This window comes from Megalobrama amblycephala, linkage group LG12 (assembly GCF_018812025.1).
Source record: "Megalobrama amblycephala isolate DHTTF-2021 linkage group LG12, ASM1881202v1, whole genome shotgun sequence".
NCBI lineage: Eukaryota > Metazoa > Chordata > Actinopteri > Cypriniformes > Xenocyprididae > Megalobrama > Megalobrama amblycephala.
In genome coordinates this window covers 31,784,905-31,791,462 of record NC_063055.1, presented here as the reverse complement: position 1 = coordinate 31,791,462, position 6,558 = coordinate 31,784,905, and the positions used below count along the sequence as shown (strand labels likewise).

Below are 6,558 nucleotides of genomic sequence, written 5' to 3'. Positions count from 1 at the left end.
CATCTTTGACATCTTTTACTTCGTTGAAGAGGAATTCCGTCATTTTCTTTAAAGCTTCAATGCTCACCGTATTTACCCTTAAGAGCTCCTCTAATCCGTTGACTCTTTCATTTATGCATCGCATAATGTTTTCTTGAATTTCAGACAGGGACGGTTCATCTCTGCTTTTCTTCGGATTAGGGGTGCAGGGAGTTGAATCCGGTAAAGGAACTATGGCGCCGCCGGCGCCTTGCACTACATATGCGTGCATTGTTTCAATGTCATTGCCATAAATGTGCACTTCGTCGTCTTTGTTCTTCATCTTTGTCAGCGGATTTGTTAGGCTATATTTCCTTGCTTTTACTCTCTCTCTCTCTTCGTTTTTCCGCCATTCGATGCAGTCTCACTGGGTCAGATTCAACGTTCAAATGCAATTTACAGCAACTATCCGGGTTATTTGGTTGTTAAAAAATAAGATATTACATTTAAACATACGATTGATCAATTTATTCAACAAAAAAGAACGATATGAGGTGAAGGAACAAACTTTTCTCCTCAGCTTCTGAGTGCAGTGCATGATTATGATTCAGGCAGTGTTACAGGTCATAAGTCAAAATATTTAATCCAGTTACATCTATTTGAAGATCGCATTCATCACGCCGGTATAGAAACCCAGATAGCACACGTACGTCTGCAAGACGTCTGTTAAAGATCACTTCATCTGGAAAGCATCTGCTGTTTACAAACATCTGATAGACGTCTTTAAGATGTCAGTTTTACATACATTCTAAATCATAAACATCTTAAAGACATCTTCTAAACGTCTATTTGACATCTGACAGGATACCCCTTGTGAAAAAGAAGTGCACTTAATTGTATTGAAAGTGTACTTTGTGTGTACTTAGTATACTTTTTAAAAATTGCACTTGCAGATAATACAATATAAATAAAATTAAAGGCCACTTAAGTGTACTTAAATAGAATATACTTTAATGACAATATTTATTATCATGCTTAAGTGCACTTTTTAAAAATGCACTTTGTAATAATGTCAAATTAAGTTGTACTTAAAGAAAGTACACTTAAATGACAATATTTACTAACATGCTTGAGTGCACTTTTTAAAAATACACTTTGTAATAATGTCTAATTAAGTTGTACTTAAATAAAGTACACTTTAATGACAATATTTATTATCATGCTTAAGTGCACTTTTTAAAAATGCACTTTGTAATAATGTCAAATTAAGCTGTACTTAAAGAAAGTACACTTAAATGACAATATTTACTAACACGCTTGAGTGCACTTTTTAAAAATACACTTTGTAATAATGACTTATTAATTGTACTTACAGAAAGTAAACTTTAATGACAATATTTATTAACACACTTGAGTGCACTTTTTAAAAATGCACTTTGTAATAATGACTTATTAAGTTGTACTTAAAAAAAGTACACTTTAATAGCAATATTTATTAACACGCTTAAGTGCAGTTTTTAAAAATGCACTTTGTAATAATGACTTATTAAGTTGTACTTAAAGAAAGTAGACTTAAATGACAATATTTATTAACACTTTTTTAAAAATGCACTTTGTAATAATGACTTATTAAGTTGTACTTGAAGAAAGTACACTTTCATGACAATATTTCTAAACATGCTTAAGAGCACTTTTTAAAAATGCACTTAATTTTTACCTAATTATGACTTTATAGTGTTTTAAATAAGTAAACTTATTCTGATGTATTGACTTATATATTAAAGCACATGAAAAATAATTTATTTTAATTTCAACTTAAGTGTGTTGTCCAAGATGACATTTGTTAATGTATTTTAAATGTGCTTAGTCTTTAATAAATACTGTGTGCATTAATACACTTGAAATTTATTTTTCTGAATTTCAAAACACTTGCTTATACAGTGTATAATCCTGTACAACTTATTGTTGAAATTTTTATCACCAGCTCCTGCTCTAAACTCGACTAGTGTCAGTTTTCTACATAATATTTGACATAAAATGTTTTTTTTTTTTTTTACGGAGTGCTGTATTTGTGATACTTAATGCAACAGTGCTGTACTTTACATATCTGTATAATACTTATAATATCATTGTTGTTCTAAGTTGATTAAACCTATTTAATTGCAAGCAAAAGTTTAACAGATCTAAAAAATAATTTGAATTCATATTCAGTTAAAATACATTTAATTTTAATCAGACTAAACTATAAAATAATTGAATTTCAGTTAGGTGAATGAGTCAAGTTCTGTAAACTTACAGTCTAACTACAACAATGAATTAGAAAAACTTCCAACTTGAACAAATTTAATCATGCGCATGCGCCACAATACTACGTCATGACGGCGCATTACTTCACCAGAGTTTGAAAAATGCACCTTCAGCCATCTTTCTGTGATCGCGATGCGCGAGGCAACTTTGCTGATCAAAGAAGAAAACAAAGGAGCGCACGTTTGGATGACTACAGATGAGACGTTATGTATTACAAATAAGTAAGTATCTTTATATTGATATATGCTCTCTTCATTTTTATTTTTTCACCGGAACATAGCAGTTCTTATGAGTGTAACTTATTTAGTTTAATCGCAATATGGAGGTGAATTAATCATGTTTCCTGTAATTTATTTATGATTGCATTATAATAATTTCTTATACAATATGAACGTGGTCGCGTGTGTGGGCGTGTTCAAAGAATTTGGCTGCTGAAAATATATTTTAATTGAACTCTGACTTTTTAAATCATTTTAAATGACTTTAAGTTAAATTTGCAGAACTAAATTCAAAGATCTGATCTTGTAACATTTAAAGACAATTATATACATTTAATCGCTATTATAACCACCAGTAATGCTTATAATCTATTTTTCTTTTTGCATTTGAAAAGTTAGTTGTTCAATTACTGTTTGTGTTTGTAATATGTAATATGTTTGTGCTTATCTGTTGTTTTATATATTCATTTTGTAGGATCAGTACAGATTTGTTATTGGAGATACAGTGCAAGCTGTGTGGAATCAAAGACCTGTATGTATTGATGAGGTGATGTTCCATGTTTTTCCATTAATTCAGCCACCCTGATCACACACTACAAGCTAAAACACTGCCATCAACTGTCCTTATAGCTTTTAAATGCTTTGAATCTTTTCTGTTTGCAAGTAATAAATTCTCACCTGTGCACTTACAAATCCCCATCTAATCATTATATATTTATATTTACATATAATGATATTATTATATAATTATTTTCAAAGCAAAACCCCTCAATTTGCTTGGGCCTTGGGTTATTTATCTATATTTGTGTAATTGATAAAGTTATGTTTAATTCCTTGTAAAGTAGGAATAAAAATGTTTATAAAAATGTTCTCTATTTTGAAAGGCCAGTGTCAGTGAAGATGGTGTGGTCACTGGAATCCTGGTGTTTGTGGGAAATGTGAAGGAGCTTCTCCCAGGATTCTACAACAGTGTTGTCCTGATGACTGAGGTAATTCATCTTGGGTGATGCAGTTGCGGTCAAAAGTTTACTTACACCTTGCAGAATAAACTGCTTCATCAGGGAAGTACTAAATAAAGAAACAAATACAATGCTAATTTGTATGATTTGTTTGTTTTATAATAAAGTTATGATTATGTAAACTTTAGAATTACATAATCATATTTCTACTCTAAATTGTTTTTTGAAATATAAACATTTAAATTGTAGCTGTCATAAATTATGTATTCAAACATTAAATACATAAATTAATTATAAAAAAAAATATTTAAAATAAAATTATAATGAATATGTAACGTGGTGCATATAATTAGCAGAATGCTCCTCTCTATAGCTGACTAATGAGTTTATGCTGAATATGATTTTTCTGAAGTAAATGTGATGTTACGTGACATTGTTTACAAGCTGTTTCATTGACGTCTTTCCACGCGTTGAAACACTGATTGAGCGATTAAATGTGACAACTTATGGGTCAGTTGTACTGTATGTTGTAACATACCTTCAGATGTTCATTCATATTTATTTCACACTGTAACTGGTATTAAAGTGGAGGAAATTATCAGTACACAGTAAACATCTTGGCCACAGGCTTCAATCACTATCAGCAACTCTTTGCCTTTAGGGAATACCAAATGGGTTTTTATTATTTTCAAACCTACAAAGGTGGATATAAACTTTGGAGTTCTGTATATATATCTATATCTATTGATTTCATTCGATTGAACCAATTATAATAATGGACTGACTCTTACTTCTTTTTTGTTTTTTTTTCCTCCAGGTATTTATTTTTTTTACTTTCTTGCCTCTTTGGAACATGTTCATTTATGCATACTGTGTAGAGGTGGTTCGCAGCTTCATGGACATTTAAGGTTTTCTGCCGATGAAGAGCTTCTGGGACATTGACATAAACAGCACTTTTTCATACAACTTAAAAAAAGGTGGTGATGGACAATTTTGGTTTTCTTGTTTTTGTGCCTTTGGAATTCATTGTTTTTTTGTTTGTTTTGTTTTTTCTTTTCAAAATTACATTCACTGTAATGCTGGAGTAAGATTTTAGAAGAAACCTTTTTGTCCTGTTTAATGTTTGTGCTAGTAAGGGTTGCAGAGCTTATAAGTAACAAGGTTTACAAAAGGTAACACTTTACAAAAGGTCTCGCTTGTTAACATCAATTAATATATTAGATAACATTATCTAACTATGTGCATTGACTTTTTTTTACAGTATTTATCAATATTTGTTAACATTAGGCAATAAAAATGTTTTTTTTCTCAAGTTAATAAAATGTATAGTTATTGTTCATGTTAGTTTACAGTGCATTATCTATTAACATATGCAACTTTTGATTTTAATAATGCATACGTAATATTAACTAGGATTTATAAATGCTTAAAGTATTTTTCATTCATAGTTCATGTTAACTAAAGTAGTTAACTAATAGAAAATTATTGTACAGTGTTACCCAAAGTTTTGAATCTTTTCTTTTCTTTACATTTTGTTTGTATTAATTCATGGGTGTTATCTTATTTATCATCTTATACAGAATGATTTTATCTGAAAATGTAAAAATGCAGAAAGATTGTGATGGTAGGTTTAGGTACCTTTGTATGTGATGGAGAAAATTATAGTGCATATAAGCCTCACTGACCTCCAGACTCTTTCTAAATGAGAGTTAAAGTGTTGTAATTGTTTGTGATTGTGTATAGTGTTTCTTGGGTTTTTCTTGTGCATCAACAAAAAGGTTTTTGTGCATTTGTTTTAGAGATTATTTTGTCAGTAAATGTAGAGGGTTTCAATTTGCATTTGTGTTGATTGTAATATTTTGAAATATACTAAATTGTAACTTCATTATTATATGTACAAAAAATGTAATTACAAATGTATTAAATTATATAATAGTGTACATGTAAATTACATTAAAGTATATTTAAGTTCGCATTAATTGCTTGTCAGTACATTCGGAAGTATACTTTTACCATATTTTGAAGTACATAAAAAATTGTATTAAAGTCCTACTTAAGTGCTTTAAAAAAATTCACTCAGAAGTTCAACTTATTGCATTTAATATGAACTTAATCTGTGATATATTTGAAATTAATTACAAATAGAATGCACTTAAGCGGCTGAAAACATTACATTTAATTCACACTTAAGTGTATTGATAACTGATATTAAAATATATTTTAGTTCACATTAATTGCTTGTTAGTACATTGGGCAGTGCACTTTAACTATATTTTAAAGGTACTAGAAGCAATTACGAAGGTTGTCATAAAGTTGCATTAAAGTACCACTTAAGTTGTTCAAAAAAATCACTCAAAAGTTCAACTTATTGCATTTAATATTAACTTAATCTGTGATATATTTGAAATTGATTACAAATAGATTGCACTTAAGCGGATGAAACATTACATTTAATTCACACTTAAGTGTATTGATATCTGATATTAAAATATATTTTAGTTCACATTAATTGCTTGTTAGTGCATTGGGCAGTGCACTTCAACTATATTTTAAAGGTACTAGAAGCAATTACGAAGGTTGTCATAAAGTTGTATTAAAGTACCACTTAAGTTGTTCAAAAAAATCACTCTTAAGTTCAACTTATTGCATTTAATATGAACTTAATATGTGATATATTTGAAATTAAGTACAGATATAATGCACTTAAGCGATGAAAACATTACATTTAATTCACACTTAAGTGTGTTCTTTTAAAGTATATTATTTTTGCAATAAGTACACTTTATAAAAGTATACTAAAGTGCACTTTTTTTTCACAAGGGACGTCCTATAGACGTATTCCAGATGAGCAAACAACCTAAATAATACGTCTTCCAGACGTAAACACACACATCAAATAGACGTCTCCGAGATGTACGTGTGCTATCAGGGAACGGTTTGTTGGGGATCTGTGCCACTGGCTGTCGTGTCGATGAGGCCTTCACAGGGGATGGTCTAGTTGACACAATCTCTGCTGACACTTCAGGGATGCTTTGTGTTAAGCAGACTCATCACTATTTTGAGTAAGGCCAATGACTTTTGTTTCATCTGCAAATTTCAGAAGCTTGTCAGAGGGG

General features: G+C 30.1%; 1 long non-coding RNA gene across 1 annotated transcript; it reads left to right on the top strand.

Annotated features, from left to right (window-relative positions):
• Positions 1–2,011: 2,011 nt before the first annotated feature.
• LOC125280682 lies at positions 2,012–4,344 on the top strand. Its single transcript, XR_007187694.1, has 4 exons — positions 2,012–2,486; positions 2,959–3,030; positions 3,368–3,472; positions 4,260–4,344. It is a non-coding gene; the product is annotated as an uncharacterized LOC125280682 (long non-coding RNA).
• The last annotated feature ends 2,214 nt before the right edge of the window (positions 4,345–6,558 follow it).